The 20403-nt window shown below is 43.1% G+C and overlaps 2 long non-coding RNA genes across 2 annotated transcripts in view; both read right to left on the reverse strand.

Moving 5' to 3' along the window:
• Window positions 1-3765: 3765 nt before the first annotated feature.
• LOC131402108 (uncharacterized) lies at window positions 3766-7681 on the reverse strand. The gene is made up of 3 exons (XR_009218285.1): window positions 7491-7681; window positions 7075-7142; window positions 3766-3858 (listed from the first exon to the last, which is right to left on the reverse strand). It is a non-coding gene; the product is annotated as an uncharacterized LOC131402108 (long non-coding RNA).
• A 266-nt stretch (window positions 7682-7947) lies between these two features.
• LOC131402106 (uncharacterized) overlaps window positions 7948-20403 on the reverse strand; it is a 104201-nt gene continuing 91745 nt past the window's right edge. Inside the window, exon 6 of the long non-coding RNA XR_009218282.1 lies at window positions 7948-7979. This is a non-coding gene — a long non-coding RNA (uncharacterized LOC131402106). The remainder of the gene's footprint in view (window positions 7980-20403) is intronic.

Here is a 20403-nt window from a genome sequence, read left to right on the forward strand (position 1 = left end):
GCTGGTTCTTTGAGAAGATTGAAACAAAATTGACAGACCCTTAACCAGACTCACTAAGAAAAAAAGAGAGAAGGCTCAAAGACATAAAATTAGAAATGAAAGAGGAGAAATTACAACAGATACCACAGAAATCCAAAGAACAATAAGAGAATACACTGAACAACTTACATGCCACCAAATTGGATAACCTAAAAGAAAGAGATAAATTCATACAACCTCCCAAAACTGACTCAAGAAGAAATAGAATAAATGAACAGACCAATCACAGGTAAAGAGATCGAAATGGTCATAAAAAACTCCCCAAAAACAAACGTCCAGGACCAGATGGCTTCTATGGAGAATTCTACCAAATATTCAAACAAGATTTAATACCTATGCTTCTCAAACTATTCGAAACAGTTGAAGAAGATGGAAGACTTCTTAATTCATTCTATGAGGCCAACATCACCCTGACAGCAAAAGCAGGCAAGGATAGCACAAAGAAGGACTATTATAGGCCAATATCACTGATGAACACAGATGCAAAAATCCTCAGCTAAATATCAGCCAATCGAACACAGCAATATATTAAAAGGATTATATAAGATGATCAAGTGGAATTTATACCAGGGATGCAGGGATGGTTCAACATCCGCAAATCAATGTGATACACCACATTAACAAAATGAGGAATAAAAATCACATGATCCTCTCCACAGATGTAGAGAAAGGATTTGACAAGATCCAACATCCATTTATGATAAAAACTCTCAATAAAATGGGTATAGGAGGAAAGTACCTCAACACAACAAAGGTCATATATCACAAACCGACAGACAACATCATACTTAATGCTGAAAAACTTAAAGCCATTCCTCTGAGAACAGGAAGAAGACAAAGGTGCTCACTCTTGCCACTCCCATTCAACATAGTACTGGAGGTTTTGGCCAGAGCAATTAGGATGGAAAAAGAAAAAAAAAAAAGGAATCCAAATTGGAAAGGAAGAAAGGAATCTCTTGCTGTTTGCAGATGACATGATTGTAAATATAGAAAACCCTAAAGAATCCATCAGAAATCTATTAGAAATAATCAACAATTACAGCAAAGTTGCAGCATACAAAATCAACTTACCCCAATCAGTTGCATTTCTATACTCTAATAATGAACTAACAGAAAGAGAACTCAAGAATACAATCTCATTTACAATTGCAACAAAAAGAAAAATGTTTCTAGGGATAAATTTAACCAAAGAGGTTAAAGACCTATAGAATGAAAAATATAAGAAATTATTGAAAGAAATCAATGATGATCTGAAGTAATGGGAAGATATTCCATGCACATGGATTGGAAGAATAAACACAGTTAAAATGTCCATATTACCTAAAGTAATCTACAGATCCAATGTAATCCCTATCAGAATTCCAATTACATTCTTCATAGAAATAGAACACAGAATCCTAAAAGATATATGGAATCACAAAAGGCCTCAAATAGCCAAAGCAATCCTGAGAAGAAAGAACAAAGCTGGAGGCATCACAATCCTAACTTGAAAATATATTACATAGCTATAGTAATGAAAATGGCATGGTACTGGCACAAAAGCAGACTCATAGATGAATGGAACAGAACTGAAAGCCCAGACAGAAAACCATACATCTGTAGTCAGTTAATCTCTCACAAAGGAGCCAAGATCATACAATGGAGAAAGGAAAGTCTCTTCAGTAAATGCTGTTGGGAAAACGGGACAGACACATGCAAAAGAATGAAAGAAGATCATTATCTTCCACCATACACAAAAATTAACTCGAAATGGATAAAAAACTTGAATCTAACACTTGAAACCATAAAACTCCTAGAAGAAAATATACGCAGTACACTCTTTGACATCGGTCTTTGCTGCACCCTTCCCAATACCATGTCTACTTAGGCAAGGGAAAGAAAAGAAAAAATATACAAATGGGACTACATGAGACTAAAAGCCTTCTGCAAGGCAAAGGAAATGATGAACAAAACGAAAAGACAGGGCCGGCCCCGTGGCTTAATGGTTAAGTGCGCGCTCCTCTACTGGCGGCCCATGTTCGGATCCCAGACGCACACAGACTCACCACTTGTCCGGCTATGCTGAGGCCAAGTCCCACATACAGCAACCAGAAGGATTTGCAACTATGATATACAATCTAAAAATGGGCTGAGGATATGAATAGACATTTTTCCAAAGAAGATATATGGAAGGCCATCAGACACATGAAAAGATGTATAACATCACTAATTATTAGGAATATTCAAATCAAAACTACAATGAGAGTTCACCTTAAACCTGTCAGAATGGCCATAATTCCCAAGACAAAAAATAACAAATGTTGGAGAGGATAAGGAGAAAAGCGCACCCTCACACACTGCTGGTGGGAATGCAAACTGGTGCAGCCACCAGGGAAAACAGTGTGGAGATTTCTCAAAAAAATAAAAATAGAAATACCATAACTTCCAGCTATCCCTTTACTTGGTATTTATCCGAAGAAATTGAAATCAACAATTCAAAGAGATTTATGCACCCCTGCATTCACTGCAGCATTAGTCACAATAGCCAAGACATGGAAGTAACCTAAGTGCCCTGCTACAGATGAATGGATAACGAAGATGTGGTATGTATTATATACAATGGAATACTACTCAGCCAGAAAAAAAGGACAAGATTGTCTTGTTTGCAACAACCTGGATGGACCTTGCGGGCATGATGTTAAATGAAATAAGCCAGACAAAGACAAATATGCATGATTTCACTCATATGTAGAAGATAAACATACACAGGAATGAAGAGAACAGATTGGTGGTTTCCAGAGGGGAAGGGGGCTGGGTGTTGAGTGAAAGAGTGAAATGGGCACATATGCATGGTGATGGATAAATGTTAGACTACTGGTGCTGAGCACGATGCAGTCTATACAGAAATTCACAAATAATAATGAACACCCGAAATTACACAATGTTAAAACCCTTTATAATTTCAGTAAAATAATTAAAAAAGAAAAAATAATTCATTCTTTTTTTATGGTTGAATAGTATTCCAAGGTGGGCATATACCACACTTTGCGTATCCGTTCACCCGTAGATGGACATTTGTGTTGTTTTCCTTTTTTGTCTACTATAAATAGGTTGTTATCAACACGTGTGTACAAGTCTGTGTATAGACATATGGGCTTATTTCCCTTGGATGGATTCCTAGGAGAGGAATGGCTGGGTAGACTTATGGAATTATTAAAGACGCATCCAAGCTATTTTTCACCAGCACTCGATGAGAGTTTCAGTGACTTGACATCTTCAACAACACTTGCTATAGTCAGTCTTTTTAATTATAGCCATTCTCAAGTGTGATGGAATCTCATGATGACTGTCCCTTACATTTCCCCAATGACTCATGTTGTGAAGGAGAAGGAAAGCCACGCACAGACTGGGAGAAATCATCTGCAAAACATATCCCTAGAAAAGGATGTGTATTTATATTATATAAAGAGCTCTTACAACCCAATAGTAAGAAGACAAGCAACATGTCATGTCTTACCAGGAGACAGCAGGTCAGGCCTGTATAAGCACCAGGAGTCCCGCCAAGAAGATGAGGGTGAGGGCCCAGACAAGGAGGTCTGGGGAGACAAGTGATGGGGTGAACCACCTCCTGTCATCGCCCCAGTGCTCCTGCTGACCCCACTGTGCCTCAACCCTCCTTGACAAGGGTTGGCCAACTTTCCTCATCATCCAAAAACCTGTTCACATGGTTCTCTTCGATGAGGCACAACATCAAGATACTCGCCTCCTACCCTGGGCTGGGGCTTCCTGCAGGCTTACCAGGTTTCACAATAAAGGTGTCATCTCTGTTGGGAGAATATTCTGGAAGTGAATGAAATGGAGAATGCATGTGAGTGTGTTTCACTCTTTTTAATATAACTTTTTAGATACACAGAAAAATAAAGGGAACAGTCTCATAAACATCCATCATCTAGATTTACCAATGTATATTCCATCCAATTAAAACAATATTTCATCAATGTATAAATTATTAACTCTTGCCCCACTTGAATCATCCCACGTATTCAATGAAATATTAAAGTAAAGTAGACATCATGATGTTTCACCCCATTTTAGTTCCATCTCTAAAAAGTGAGCACACTTTGCTACAAAATCCAAGGCCATTATCACAGAACAAAAGTGTAATAAATTAAACCAAATTCATACCTCTGGGCACAGATGAGTGAATTTGAATGGACTTTCTTACGACGGCCGGGGGGAGAATGGGTCATCACAGTTGGCAAGCCTATGGGATCTCTCTAAATTTGTAAATTCACACTGAAAAGTGTTCTTCCGTGCCTAGAAACACATCATCCCCTTCTCCTTTATCTATTTGCTTAATATTCATTTTCTAGGATTAACCTACAATGTAATTTCCTGCAGGAAGTCTTTTCTGATTTCCGCCTGCAAGTATGAGTTTGTTCACATCAAACAATTGATAAGTTTCAATTCTCTATTCTTGTTATTGCCAGCTACAACATAAAGTCCAGAAGGGGAGGACACACGGCACCCAGTGGGCATGGGGGGAGGGGTGCAGTTCCCCCTACGTGTACCTCTATCCAGACAACCACTTAGAGGTGTGCTGTCTGATATGCAGCAGCAACAAGTCTCTTTTTGAATTAAAATTAACTTTAGTTAAATAGAATAAAAATTCTAGTACCTCAGTAACATTAAAAATCATTAACAATAAAGACAGTCACAATACCATCCTTCGAGCACTCAACAGCCATATGCAGCTATGCACTGGACAGCACAGATATAGAACATTCCACCACTGCAGAAAGTTCTAGAGCATTGGTGCTCATCTAGAGTGGGACTTGGCAAACTATAGCCTGTGGATCAGGAAAAGCATCCATCCCCAAACCTGCAAGTCTGCTTCACACACAGCTAGAGGCCCTCACTGACCATCTGGCCCAGTGGCTTTCAGTGCAGAGATAAGGAAACAAATGTCCAGAGAGGGGCGGTGACGAGTTTGAGGTCACAGAGCTGTCTACGAGAAGGTGAGGGCCACCAATATTACGCTGGTGTTCTTTTCTCTCTCTCAATGGTGGGGAAAGACTGGGGGACTGTGCCACCACCTGCCAGCCTGAGAAAGTTCAATGCTCTGTCAACCCCAGGCATCCAGAGTTCCCAGAAAGGCCTCACTTCCTTTCACAATGACCAGGGAGCCTTACCATCCCCAAGGACACTCTTCCTGTCCAGGGTCAAGTTCTGCAGTTGGGTACCATGCTGGGTCAGCCACAGGAATTCCTCATAGATGGCAACTCTGTCCAGTCTCGGTGGCAAGGTACACAGGGAGTCCATTCCAGTGTGGCTACTGTGGAGGACAGACCTGGAAGGACACAAAGGATGAACAAGGGTGTCTGGAATACTACCGTGATTCTAGATACCCTGATTTGGGTCCTGTCCAAGAGAACTTTCTGCAGTAATGTAAACATTTGTCTGCACTACCAAATACACTCATTATTAGCCCCATGTTGTTATCGAGCACTTAAAATGTTGCTAGTGTGTGTGAGTGAGGAACTGAATTTCTCATGTAATTTAATTTCAAGTACGTAATTTATAAATAAATAACCACAGGGAGAACATTTTTGAAACTTTGGAGTAGGGACTTTTGAAAATGCATAAAAACAATGAGAACACTGGTAAAAATGGTCAAAATCAACTTTTCAGAGCCTAGAAATTTTTCAAATGCTTGTGAGAATCTGAGGAGGGTTTAGTGAAGATACACGGTGGAATCTTGATAAAGGTAGCAAATTTTGTGGCACTATAACTTTCAATATTCACATCCTGCTCTCACAATATCCTCCATAACTTTGAAAACCATCAGTCTTAGAACCATGGTGGCTGAGACAACCAGCAGCCAAGCAGCCATAATGGGTTTAGAGCTCTGAAAAGAACCATCCCCATCGAACTGTCACTAGCTGACCTGCCTGGCAGCTCCCTGAAAAAGCTCTATGTTCAGGGCTTGTCCTTACTTGACTCAGAGCTTGCCCAGGGTGGAAAGTCGGTCCCCAAGGCACTTGGTAAAAACAATCAGAGCTAATTGTTTTCTATTGTAGTGGCCTGAGGGAGTGATTCCAGCTGAGGCAGGCAAGAGGTGAGCCAAAAACTTAGAAGAAAAATTGGGGGAATGAGATGTCCACAGGGGGCTTTGAAAAGCTGCAGTGTATTTGTGGGCATCTAGAAGGCCACAAGTGCTCAGGGATGTGGCACGCCAAGGACAGACTTGAGAACATCTTAATCTCTCACCTCTAGTTGAAGGGTTGGCTTAATATCTGAAAACTTGATTATGTAATACACCATATTAATAGAATAATGGCCATACCACGTATTTTCAACCATATACATAGAAAAGAATTTCACAAAATACAACGCCCTTCATGCCTAAAAATGAAAACACTCAATAAATTAGGAATAGAAAACAACTTTCTCAACTTATAAATAGCATCGATGAAAAACCCAAGGCTAACACCATATTCAATGTGAAAGCCTGAAAATTTCCCCCTAAGACCAGGGACAAGACAATGATGTCTTCCCTCATTTCATATGTTAATAAGAGGTACTACAGGTTCTAATGAGGGCAATTAGACAAGAAAAAGGAATAAAAGAAACCCAGATTAGACGGGAAGAGGTAAAACTACTTGTTTTGCAGCGGAGAAGACATTGTATATACAAAAACCTAAAAAATACAACACCCCCATACACAATATGTGAATCATATCCCAATGGTGTACAAAAAATTTAAATTGCCCCATGTGGTTAGTGGCTTCACTATTGGAGAGCACAGTTAGATTGCTGATATTTGTTGGAAGTCTCCAGAAGAGGATGAGGAGCAGGATGCTGGAGGTTGGTGGCCTCAAATGTTAATGCTTTTCTCAACCCCCGATGGAGGTGGTTGGAGATGGTAGGATTAGCTGACAGGGATGTGGGGGAGAATGAGCACCATGTAAGTGACTTCCAAATCAAGGATGTGTCACGGGAGCTCAGAGCCATCAGCCATCAGCTCAACCAATGCTTCCAATCTCCTCATTCTACATCAAGTCGGTGACCAGGCAGGAGTGGAATATGTCTCACAGCTGGCTGCCTCTGTAGAGCTTGGTGACCTAGAACAAATGGGAGGGAGAGTGGGTGAGATGGATGTCTCCTGGGGATGCAGGTGGCCACTGGGCCAGTGAAAGATCACAGATCTTGGGGCAAAGGAGACCTGACTTCAAATCCTGGCTCTGCACCTAACTCATTGTGTGACCTTAGGCAAAATACTCCCCTTTCTGAGCTTCAGTTTACCCACATGAGAAATGGGGAAGGCAGCTAGGACATCACCTCTGGGAAGTGAGAGAACCCAGACACGCAGGGAAAGTGAAGGATTGAAACAATAATGTAACAGATGTAAGTCAGGCAGAGGAATGAGGGTGCTCTCAGGGCAAGGAGACACGGGAGACGGGAGACCCCACCTGGTCCTGGGTGTCTCTCTGCAGGGCGGTGTACTCCGAGGATGTGGGCTCCAGGTTGCTGAGGTTCCAGCTGATCCTGTGGAAATGTAGCTGGTGCTCTCTCTGCATGCATAAACTCCAGGGTGCAGAGCCTGGAGCCACTGAGAGGAAGAGCAGACAGGTGGAGACTCTCAGCTCCCAGCACAGAGGCATGGTGGACCACGGGCTCAGGGTGGTGGGTGAAGACAGCGTCCACACTGGTGGCTGCCCCATCCTTCTCAGACCTGGGGAGAGAGGGACGTGGGGAATCTAGAGAGAGGTCCTGAAACCTCTGGTGTTTGTGCCAGAACAGGAAGGAGGAAATGGGAGGTGTGTGGGGAAACTGAGAGAGGGGTGGTCACAAAAGTGGTCATTAGGGGCAAGTGCTCAAGGGAGGGTCTTACCTGAGGGAGACCAGTCTGCCACTAAGGGAGAAGGGGCCCAGGCTGCTCTTCTTGAACAAGGATCCAGCTGGGGAGGAAGGAAAGGAAGATGAGGAGGAGGGACAGGGGTTGGGGGAGGGGCTGGGTGGGATTTAATCCACCAGGAGCTGCTGGGACCAGGGTCTCACCAGGCTCTGCAGGACCCTCTCAGTGGAGTTGAACGTGGCTGAACTGTTGATCCTGTCTGATGAATACCAGAAGGTGGAGATGCTGACACTGACTGTGAGGGTCTTCAGGTTGTGCCCCAAAGCTGCAAGACGAGAGGGAGAGCGATGGCCATCACTGAGAGCTGGCCTGAGACCACACCAGAGTCCTGCACTCTTTATCATCTGTCGTCTTCTCTCACAGTGGCACCACCACCCACCCGTGTGGTCACCCAAGTCAGAACCAGCATATCTGCTCAGCTCCTCCTCCCTCCCAGTAACACCCATTCACCTTGCACACTCGTCCTCACATACACTCCATCCCTGTCCCAACTCAAGTCTTAAATTCCTTCACCCAGACCAACACCCCAGCAGGCACACTGGATGCTCTGTCTAAAGGATGTTCTACATGGACTACTAGAAAAATCTTTCTGAAATGAATACCTCACTAGGGCCACCACTGCTCTAGTACCACCCATGGCTCCCTATGGCCTTCACTGTTTAGTTCAACCTTCTTGACCTGGCACTCAAGGCTCTACTCAATCTGGCTCCTGCTGACCTTTCAGTCTCATTTTATCCATCTATTGCGGGTTAAATATTATGCTTCATGCAACCCAAATTCGTTTCAATTCTCCCCATACGGCATGTTGTTTCTGGCTGTAGTCTTTGCTCATGGAATCCCCTCTGCCAGGGAAACTCTTCATCCTCTATTTGCCAGGGTCCGTCCTACTCATTCTTAAAGACTCCATTCAGGTGAAACTTTCTCTAGCAAGCTCTTCCCCTCCAAATTATGCCAGGTGCCACTCCCCGAAACCTCCCACATTGTGTTATAATGGTGTGTTAATTCACAAGATTAGGGGCTCTCTGAGGGCTGGCCTTAGACTGAATCGTTGGTATAATCTTTGTGATCAGCATGATTGCCCTAAAAACAGAATTTCACACCCTGGCTTCCCAGCTGCTGGATCACAACTGGCTGGTAGGGGCTGGAGAGCTTCTCTTGGGAAGATAAAGGCACCCCCAGATACCTGTGGTGGCTTCTGGTGGCACAGGTGATGATCAAGTATGCAGAGATGTGGTGGCTGGCTCGGGAGCTGTGGCGAGGACTGTCATCAGGGAGGGACAGAGTGGGAGGAGCTTCCAGGCTCACCCGGGCTCCAGCAGTGGCTGTCCCAGGACCACCATTCACAGGTGAATCATAAATGAGAGTGAGGGGATGGGTCACTGTGTGAGTAGAGGGATGAGCAAGCCTGTGGATGAGAGGAGCCCAAGAGAGTGAGATGGGTGAATAAGAGAGACTGAACACAGAGGAGAGAGAGATGGACGGGCAGAAAACTGGACAGACAGATGAGATACCTGGAAAAGGGGGACCAAGGGCGGGGCTTCAAGAGAATAAAAGTGAAAACTATGTGGGGGCAGAATGTGGTGGAGAACATGTCTGTGTCTAAGGTTTTCTCACCCTGGGCTGGGACTCTGCACCAGAACCGAAGAGAGAGAGAAGGGATGAGTTAAGGCCCTTCCAGGTCCTTCCCTCACCAAGGACAGCGGGTGAAGGAGAACAAGTGCTCCCCAACCCCAAATGCGATGGGACCCAGGACATCAGGGCCAGGAATAGTCACTGGTGGTAGTCGGGGCTGCGGCTCCATAGGTATAACTTGTGGAGAGAAGGCGAGAGGAGCTGAGCAAGTGTTGGGGTGAACATAAAGGATTAAGGATGAGGGAGGATGTAGGGACGTTTGTGGGAAAAGCAGAAGAGAAGAGGGAAGGGGTGTTCAGGGAGGTGGCAACGAGGTGGAAGGTGGCTGAACTCTGCAGTCACACCGTGATGAGAAGACTGAACCCCGACCAGAAGGAGAGAGAGATGGATCAAAACTCACTTTAGAGCAATGGAGGCAACACAGAACTTTGACTGGCAGAGAGAGCGTGGCTGTAGCCCAGCCCCTCACCACTGACGTAGAGGCTGTCCCCGTCCAGGGTGAGGGAAACCAGGTGGGTGACGCCCAGGTTCTCATGGCTCAGCTCCCAGTAGAGTCGCACTCTGTCCAGCCCGGGACCGGCAGGGCTCAGAGTGGAAGGTGCAGACGCTGTCCACCCCGCTGGCTGCCCCACCCTTCTCAAGCCTGGTGAAGGAAGAACATGGGGCTGTGCAATACTGAGCAGGTTTCCTTCTGGGTGTGGTAAGTGGGAGAGTGGAAGGGAGGAGGCTGAGGGAGAGGCTGAATGGGCTGCTCTGATGTGTGGAGGGGCTCTCCTCGGTGTCTCCCGTCTGAGACAACCCCCTCACAAGTAAGGCCTGACTTCCTTTAGGATGTGGAATGGGGCCTGTGAGTGACCAAGTGGGGTGAACACACAGACCTGGGTGAGGGGGCGCCTGCAGGTCTACACGGACAGCAGCGAGGAGAAAAGCCAGTGCCCTGTGCCATCTGACACATGCAGGCAAGAAAGTACCGTTACATTCTCTCGATTCTACAATCCAAGGTCTTTTCTTTCTATTTCTTTCTTACTCCACAGCCATCACCCAGACCTAGGGAACAATCACCTCACTCGTAATCTTCTTCCCAACACCTCCTGCCTCTTAAGTATTCAATCTTAACCCTCAGGTCCATTTTAAGCAAAGTGCTTAGACCAAACGCCAATCACATCAGCCATCTGTTCACATCTCTCCAGAGTGTTCCCACTGGTCTTAGAAAAGAGTCCCAAGTCACGCCTGACCTGGTCCAGCATGTCCCCCTCGCTGGTCTGGCTCACACCTCTCCCCCTGTGTTGACTCCGCTCATCCATCCCTCTTCTCAGTTCATGGACACAACAGGCTCTCTGTTTCAGGGGTGTCCTCATGCGGGTCCCTCTACCTGAAACGCTCTCTTGAACACACTCCCACACCCTCACTCCAATGTACCCTTCAGACCAGCTAAATCCAGTCCCAACTCTAGCTCTCAAGCTAAATATCAGTCCTTCTCAAGAGGGCTTCCCTGCCCCCTCAGGTTGAGTCCCCTTGTGCCAAACTCCCACATCACTCTCATCATTTACTGTCTAAAATCCAAATTCCCAAATACAATATAAATTCCATGGAGGTGAGACAAGGTCTCTCTGGTTCTCCATGACCCCATGCATGTGGCCCAGGGCCTGGCTTATGAGATGAGGAAACATCCTGGTTTGTCTAGGACTGCCTTGGTTTGAACACTAAACATCCTGTATCCTGGAAAACCCCTCTGTTCTGAATAAAGGAGGATGGTGGGTCACCATAAATTATACACTCAAAGACTATCTATTGCATGACAAGCACACATTCCCCTCAAGAACGTCACAGGAAAGGTAGAATGAAAAAGGCACAAACACACAAACACAATCGGTAGAGGCCAACAACTAAATACAAAATCATTTAACAAGATTCTCTGCAACATGAATCACCAGACTGTTCTTCCAGAAAAGATTCAAGAAACAAAGTTAATTCCCTTTAGAAGTCAAGGTGGAGAGGACAGTCTTTTTTGAGACTAGTGCCCTTCCCTTCAATCTACAGTGTTGCTTAGTATTCCTCCAAATGATTTGAAATGTCATAAAGAAAAAAATGCTCAAAATAAATCTGGCTACTGGTAAATTCAATTTTAAATTTGTTATTAATACAAAGTTCCAATCATCTTTTTCCCTGAATGCTCCTTTATTTCAAATTTTTGTGGAGGATTTATAAGACTTTAGAAGTCAAATTGAATGGGTCGTAGGAATGTTGCTGAGTATCCCTGCTAATATTTAATGGGATGTCTTCTAATACTACATATACACGCAAAACATTTCTGTATTTAAATTATATATAAATTCTGACTTTTGAGTATTATGCAAGTAAATCTATATTTTCTACTATAATACACATATGCAGTTATTTACTTTTGTTTCATGTGTTCTTATTTGCGTATAACTGTACTTACTGAAACATTTACCACACAGAACCACACACAGCTTACCATTTTTCCATCCATCAAACATCAATAATTTTTCTCAAGATACCCTCACTCTCAGTGACTCCATGTGGTGACAACCTGAGCCCAGGAAAGCCCACTGGCAGGACTTCTGCACAGCAGAGGCTGCCGGAACCTGTTAGTACCAGGTCCACAGGGTACTCACCTGGTCACATGACCCATGGAGCAGCGAGGACAGGTGGACCCTGAGCCTGGTTTCACCTCAAACTTGAGCTCCACAGATGCTTTACGTGTCTCAGGGGGGGAAAAAAGTACATACAAACTTTTGAGGCCTTTTATAGGGTGTTGGATGTAAAGGCCACCCCATTCACTTTTCTTTTTTTGTATTTACTGATTTAATTGTAACTGTTGGCTGTGACTGGATTTTCCCGATTCCTATCCAGCCACCTGCTGCCCAAGATGGGAGAAAGCAGCTTCGTGCTGTGTGCACTTGAGTCGCTCAACTCACTTGGCTGGACAGAGACTTTTTGGTGACTCTGGACCCTTTAAACAAGCTTATCATTTAGGGACCCTGTAAGTGACTCGCTGACTTGTCAACATTTTCCACACTTCATTCAGGCCTCAGGAGATTTTCAGGCCCTGGAGCAGATTTCCCAACCTTGGCATAACTGACATTTGGGGACGGATAATTCTCTGTGGGGCCGTCCTGGGCCCTGGAGGACGCTGAGCAGCATTCCTGCCTCCCCCTCTAGAGGCCAGGAGCGCCCCCATTTGTAACAACCCAAACACCGCCTCCAGAAGCAGCTAAAGCTCCCTGGGGACAAAATCACAAGGAGGACGGTGACGGGGACTCTGAGGAGGGGATGGCGGCACCCGGAGCCAGGAGGAACAGCAGCCTCGGGCGCCCTGAGCAAACAGCCCGGGGGAAAGGGGGCTGTGGGGGGATGGAGGTACGCTGGGCCCTGACGGTGCTGCCCATGGCCCAGGCCCCTCCCTGGACCCCTACCCAGCCGGGACCGCCCGCTGCTCACCGGGCTCCACCCCTGAGGGCTAACGTCCACGGGAATCTGGTTCCAGCCCAGAAGATGGGACACACCGCGCCAAAACGCCCCATCCATCCCAGGCGCCGCCAGCGCTTCCACTTCTGGTCTCGGGCAGGCATTCGCGGAGGATGGAAGTTTGGGGGCTGCGAGTTGAGGCGGCGGGCGGGTCGGGCCGGGCACCCCAGCCTCGGGGGAGGTGTCTAGTTTCTAGAGTGAGTGAGAAGCTGGAAAGTGGGCTGGGTGAGCACCAGGGACAGGGACAAAATCTAGGGGCGGAGCTGTGTGCGGTAACCAGTTCTAAGGGTGGGCTGTGGGCGGGGACAAGGGTGTGAGTGACACCAGGCCCGGGGGGGCGGTTCTGTGGGCGGGAACAAGGGTACGGGCGGGGCAATGAACCAGGACCAGGCCGTGGGCAGAGCCAGGCCCCAACGTTGTGGGCGGAGACCAGATCCGGGGGCGGGAAGAGGAGGGGGTTGGGCTGGAATAAGTCAGGCAGACTCCACAGGGGGAGGAAATCAGCTCCAGGGGCGGGGCTGGAGGCGGGGCTTTCCATGGACTCCTAAACTGTATAGGTAGCTGGATGTTGAACAGCTGTTCTTCAATCCTTTCCCCACGTTTAACAGCCTAATAGAATGATGTGCCCATATTTAGAATTCTAAATTTTTGTGCGTGTTTCTGGTTCTTAATTTCGTTAAAAAAATTGATCATATATTCACATTTCTCTACAACTTGCAGTCCCAAGCCAGTAGATAAGGATATAACGCTATTTTAATTTTAAAAATCTGGGGGGAGGGAGGCCAATACGTGGAAGATGCACGTATAAGAAAACTCTACCACGGTCTCCCAGTCCTTTTTCACAGAGATAAACATCCTTTTATCCTCTATCCTTCCAGACGTACTGCGTATATGTGGGCCTGTGTATATGTTCAAGACCAAGAGGGATGTCCCCAAGCAAAACCTGAAGCCCATGAATTGTCTCATGCATCAGAAGTTACGGAGAAGAGATTTAAGTTTCTGGTGGAAGGAGATGAACCAGTGATGAATCCAGAGGGAGACAACAAAGAAACAAGATAATTTTACCATTTAAACGGTCAAAGGAAAAAGTGAGAAAGAAAATGTATTCATAATATCTGATGTAGCACATCTTTGGATAAGATTCGTATACTATAAAATGGTAAACACTTATGTCATAATACAGTAGACATTGAATTTTGATTTATCCTAATTCATTAAATAGTTATATTGGGCAAGGGGAATTATGTTTTTAACATATGTAAGAACACTTTATGCTGGATTTTTCAGAAAAGAAAGAAACTATAAATAGTCAAAAGCTGAAAAATGAAAAAGCTGTATGAGTAGTTAATTTAGAAATATAGATTTTCAACCAGAACATTAAAGAAGTTGTTTTTGTAACCAGAGTCAAGAGTGGGGAAGGTAGCTTTTCGTTATAAGGCTTAAAGTATTATTTGAGAGATGTGCGTATAGACACACATACACGCACACACACGGGAGCCTGAATTTGTATTCCAAAGGGATCATTGAACTCTACAAAGAATTTGTAAAAAGGATTCACTTTACAACCATAGAACGTATTTTGAAAACTACAGACTTCAAGCATAAGAAAAGCTGTCATCATCCCGGTGGAAAAATGAATGGGACATCACTTTCCCACCGACATGGTGATAAGCCTTTTACATACATTACTCTTGAGTATTTTCACGGCAACCCATAAGGAAGATGGTATTATCTATCTCCATTTTGCAGATGAGGAAATTGGTGACAGCATATTGCTAAAATTTTCATATAAGTTCTCAATAGATCTTGTTTTATGTTAAAATTGTTTATTGAATTTTCTTTTCATTAATAAAATGATATTTGCCATTCTTACAAATAAGCAAAGGATGTGTAAAAACAATTTAGCAAAACGACAGTTTTCTTTTGATATAATTAAATATAGCAATCACTTTATTATTTTTCTGCTCTCTGCCTCACATCTAGGAAGATACTTCCTATCCTAAAGGCTTACTAGAAAACTCTACTAAAAATCAAGAATCAGGGAATTCCCATATTACGCAAAGTTCCTGAATACATGAAAAAAAGGCATTATAGCAAATTTTTGTACAAAAATCTTAGATCATGAACTGATAACAACACAAATCATGATTAGGCAAGGTATTTCTGTAGAATGACAAATATGTAAACTTTAGACATTTGGAAAGGTAGTTCATTACAGTAACTAATGTGTATAAGAAGAATTTTTTCAAACTCACTAAGTGCCAGGAAATCTTTTGACAAAATGCACTGCAATATTATTCACAATAGCAAAGAGATGGAAACTACCTAATTGTGAATCCGTGGGTGAAAGGATGAAGAGAATCTGGGGCATCCATATAATGGAATATTATTCAGCCTTAAAAAAGGAGAAAATCCTGTATTTAGAATTGCTTGACCGGATCATTTCAGTAGCCATGTGTTTTTTTGCTTTGTTCCCTCTGGTCCATTCGCCACCCAGGAACCAGGGTGATCCTTTTACAATGTAAGCACCATGACCTCTAATGGATCCCTAAAAGAGATTTTGGAGGTAGACTGCCTGGGTACCAGCTGTGTGAGCTTGGTCAATTATATAACCTCTAATATTCCTCATCCATACAATAGGGGTTAATAGTATTGTCTCCATAGCATCGTTGTGAGGATTAAATGAGGGAATACATGTCAGATGCTTAGAGTGCCTGGCACATGGTAAGGCAACATGAAAAATTTAGCTGTAATTATAACCAAATTAAATATTGTGATGGCCTATTAATTAAGTTGAACCATATGAAATTTCTAATATTCAACCATTTTGACCCATTTTATTGAATAAATGATAAAACTCAGTCTAGGTAGGTTGCGTAGAGTCAAAAAGGATTGGATAAATGAAAATATTATTAGAAAAAATAAGCTGAAATAGATTGCTTTGCAATTTACAAAGCAGTTTCTCATACTTTGTTTCATTTAATCTCTATAGAATACTTTTCAGTGTATTATTACCACTGTCTTTGAAGGAGTAACTGACTTGCCCCAAATCACACCACATTAAATAACACAATTAGAGTGGAAAGATCATTTCGAGTATAAATCCCATAGGATATTTTGTTTCCCCTTCATAATATCATCCGTCCTCTCAAGAAAGTGATGAAATAATGCTGATTCATAGGAACTTAGTCTTAAAGAGACATATTCTCAGATGATAAACACTACGTCTTTGAAACAGGGGTGTTGCAAGAAGAAACTTGGGACCCATGCTTTCTGTGTTTTCAAGTCCATGCTTAGAGTTCTGGGAAACAGTCAAAGAAGGGAAAGGGTGAAAAATAGTCCAGAATGAAAAAAGTTTGACGTATATGTAACTTTATTGATCACCTCAAGGTTCTCTTTTTGTTTATGGTCTGTGTCACCCTACTAGAATACAAATGCTCTTACGGTAGATCACTGCTATCTTGAAGCAAAGGGTAGGCGCTGAGTAAATATTTATTAAAGGAATGAAAGTGGCCTTGAATACATCTGCTCTTTACTCACCAGAGAACAGACGCATACCAGGCAAATGGGATCATTAACACAATTTTAAAAATCATATCCTTATTAGCTCTTAATCATGGATTCAAGGCTCCCATTTGTTTCCTACATGTAAGTACAAATGAATTCTGGTGTATTAAGGAATGTTTCCACAGCATCACTGTAAAATAAAACAAGATTTTTTGGCCCATTAATTGCTGGTTCCAGCAGGGCCCATCTCTATAGTTACCTCTAAACAATTAACTATAGATTTGTTATCCCAATGAAGAGCGATTTGGTATGGAACCTGTTTTATCAGTGTCATGCAAAAGTAGACATTTGATATGTCTTTAAGTGGTGATATGGATAATAATGTTGATGCAGAGGAAGACAACTAATAATTCTCTCTGGTCTTTGTCAAGTGAATGTGGGTGAAGGGTATCTTGTTGTCACTGGATTTCAGAACTCAAAAAGAGTTGTCGAACTCTTCACGTCACAGGTGAAGAAAATGAGTTCTAAAGAGGTTGAGAGATTTGACCAAGACTAATTCCTGGGACTAGAGAGAGATCCTCTGATTCTCAGCTGGCCTCATTGTAATAACATCTCCAGCTCCAAACAGCCAAGAAAAGCAAGTCTGTTGATTTCCAACTAGCAATGATTCCCCTTCACGTTTTCACTTTCTCTCTCTTCGATGCCTGCTCTGCCCTGACCAAGAAATTACCTGATGTTTACACTACACTTAAGAAGAGGAAAATGCTCCTGGCAAACACTAGTGTGATTCAGTGTGGCACTGGAGAGCACAGTCATGAAAAAATGAGAATCAAAAGAATAAGAGGTAAATAATACTAGAGAAGAAGAGAAAATCTATTATTTTAGTGGAACATAACTTAAAAGTTTAGAACTGGTAAATAAGTGGAGTAATGTGAAAGGAAGCTAGATTCCTATATGAAACATCAAAAATACTGTTACATGAGCAAAAATTCGTTTAACCATGTAAATAATCATTCCATTCACAAGAGCAATGAATTCTTTAAGATAAGTAGTTAAAATAATTGGAACTGCACATTAGTTATATGAAGAAGATTATAAAGAGATACAAAGCGTGTAAAAGCTCTGATTAAATGGAGAGATATGCTATACTTGTGACTGAAAACAGTGTTTCAAAGATATCAGTTTTCCAAACATTATATAGATTCCATATGCTTCAAATCAACTTTTAAAATGATGCTGTATTTATTTTATAGACTAAATGATATCCATTTGTAAAATAAAACACTGGACCATCAACTAACATTATTCACAAGTAAATCATTCCAAATGGATTATAGGGCTACAATTAAAAGTAAAAATCCCCCATGTATAACAGTGGTGGATGACAATATAGAAGAATATCCATAATCTTAAAATTAGTGAAGATATTCTTAATATATATGCTTAAAGATGTCTGGTTGAAAAGAGGAAGGAAAAAAAGTAAAATGGAACGTGATATGGTCTCTGATTTTCTTTCAGAGACTTAATCTAGAGAAGGATATTCCAGTCTACGATATTGGATAAAGAAATAGAAATCTGTGATAATTACACAAATAATGAGAGGACATATATAAATGGTAGCATAAGGTATCAGTTAGCTTCTGCTGTATAAAAAAACCATCCTAAAATTTGGTGGCTTCAAATAAGAATAGTTTATTTTTTCTCAAGATTCTGTGGGTTAACTGGGCAGTTATTTTTATCCGGACCAATTGGTGGCTCAGCTGGGATTGGATAGTCTAGGATGGCCTTACTCACATATCTGATTGTTGACTTGAAGTCACCTGGAGTGATGGAGATGTGTAGTCTATCTAGACTCATTCACATATTGATGGCCTCAGGTTTCCCAAGGGCAGCCAGAGAAGGACAAGTACCAACAATGAACAAGAGTTTTTCAAGCCTTTGCTCATGTCATTTGCTAATGTCCCATTGGCCAAAGCAAGTTACAAGGCCAAGTCTACCCAAAGTCAACGTGGGATGCTATGACCAAACAGACAGAGGGAGAGGACTAATGTGTGGCCATTTTCGCAATCTCTCCCACATAATTTTAGAGGAGAATTAGTATGAATGTTTTTGTATTTGTTCATTTGAATGCCCGAGGAAGATTGTACAAAGCCAAAAGAAACATAAAACAAATAGTTAACTGGAGATGTAAGGTAAGTTTAGTTGATACTTAAAGTGAGTCTGGAAAAATGTGGTAGTTTTGTTGTCAAGTGTATGCGAGTTCTTGTGACCTATGAAAATAACTTACATTTCGATTATTTTCTCCATGAATGTGTTTTATTTGTTAATACTTTTGATGTGTTTCTCTCTGGCCTTAGGAAAATAACGTGGCACTTGGTAGCAAAGATGCAGCCTAATAGCCCCACACTGGAGGCCAAGATGGAGAAAACCACCACGGCCACCATGCTCTTGCCCTTGGTGCTTTGGTAGATGGGGAGGAAAGTGACCCAGACACTGCAGAACACCAGCATGCTGAACGTCAGGAACTTGGCTTCATTAAAGGTGTCAGGCAGGTTCCGGGCCAGGAAAGCCACAGTGAAGCTGCCCAGAGCCAAGGAGCCCAGGTGTCCCAGGACACAGTAGAAAGCAGTGACCTAGCCCTTGTTGCACACGATGAAGATGTGGCGGTGTTCAGAGTGTGCATCTGTGTCAATGAAGGGAGGAGAGTTTCCCAGCCAGATTCCACAGAAACTAAGCTGGATAAAGGAGCAGATAGGAATGATGAAGTTAGGTGCCTCTTACGCCAACCACTGCCTCATCCTTCTCCCTGGTGCAGTGACCTTGAAGACCACAACCACAATCATATTTTTGACCAAGACACTGGAAACAGCCACAGTAAAAACAACTCCAAAAGTGATTTGTTGAAGAAGGCAGGTGGCTGTGTTGGGACGACTAATGAAGAGTAAGGAGCATAGGAATCGGAGGGTGAGGGAGATGAGCAGGATGTAGCTGAGAGTCTGATTATTGGCCTTGACTATGGGAATGTCTTGGTGCTTCACAAAGAAACCCAGGACCACAGCTGTGAGGACAGAGAAGCACAGAGTTCTGCAAGCCAGGGCCATCCCCAAGGGGTCCTCATGAGCCAGAAAGATCACAGCATTTTGGAGGCAGCGATCTTGCTCTCTCTTGGCCTACTGATGATCTGGACACTTCACACTCTGATCCATGTCTGGGGAGAGATGCAAAGTGTTCTCAGCCCAGGTTCAGTCACTCTCTCTTATTCGCATGCCCCCAAAGAAGGCATTGGGTCAGTTTAGAACATTGTCTTCCTTTGTTGCTCCATGTACCAAATAACAGAATACTCTGCAGAGATCTGTTCCCAGTTAATAGTGTCCATCTTCTTTATGGTTAAGTAAACAAAGCTATTATGCTTCTCGGTTTTTATCTTGCATAATCATGAAAGCACTTTTTTCTCAGCAGAAAACCAAAAGTGCTCCCTGTCTCTCTGAGCTATACCCCTGTAAGCTTTGGCCTAGGTTTACTCATTAAAGGAGCAAGCAGTTATTGGAAAACATCCATGAGGCAGATAATATGCTACATTCTAGGGAAACAGAAATGACCAAGTCATAGACCTCATTCATAGGGAGTTTCAAAATGAGACCCTTTCTACCATCTAAAATGATCTCCAGTACATTTCACCTTGATTTCACTTCCACCACTTCTGTTAAGATTTTAGTCACTTCTCTCCTATGTTATCATAAGATCTTTTTACTCTGGTTCCCTGCCCTTGTCCTGCATCACAAGTGATACTTCTACATGTAAGTGGAATCATGTTTAGCCTCGATTAAAAAATCCGA

The sequence above is a fragment of the Diceros bicornis genome, assembly GCF_020826845.1.
Source record: "Diceros bicornis minor isolate mBicDic1 chromosome 30 unlocalized genomic scaffold, mDicBic1.mat.cur SUPER_30_unloc_2, whole genome shotgun sequence".
Taxonomy (NCBI): domain Eukaryota; kingdom Metazoa; phylum Chordata; class Mammalia; order Perissodactyla; family Rhinocerotidae; genus Diceros; species Diceros bicornis.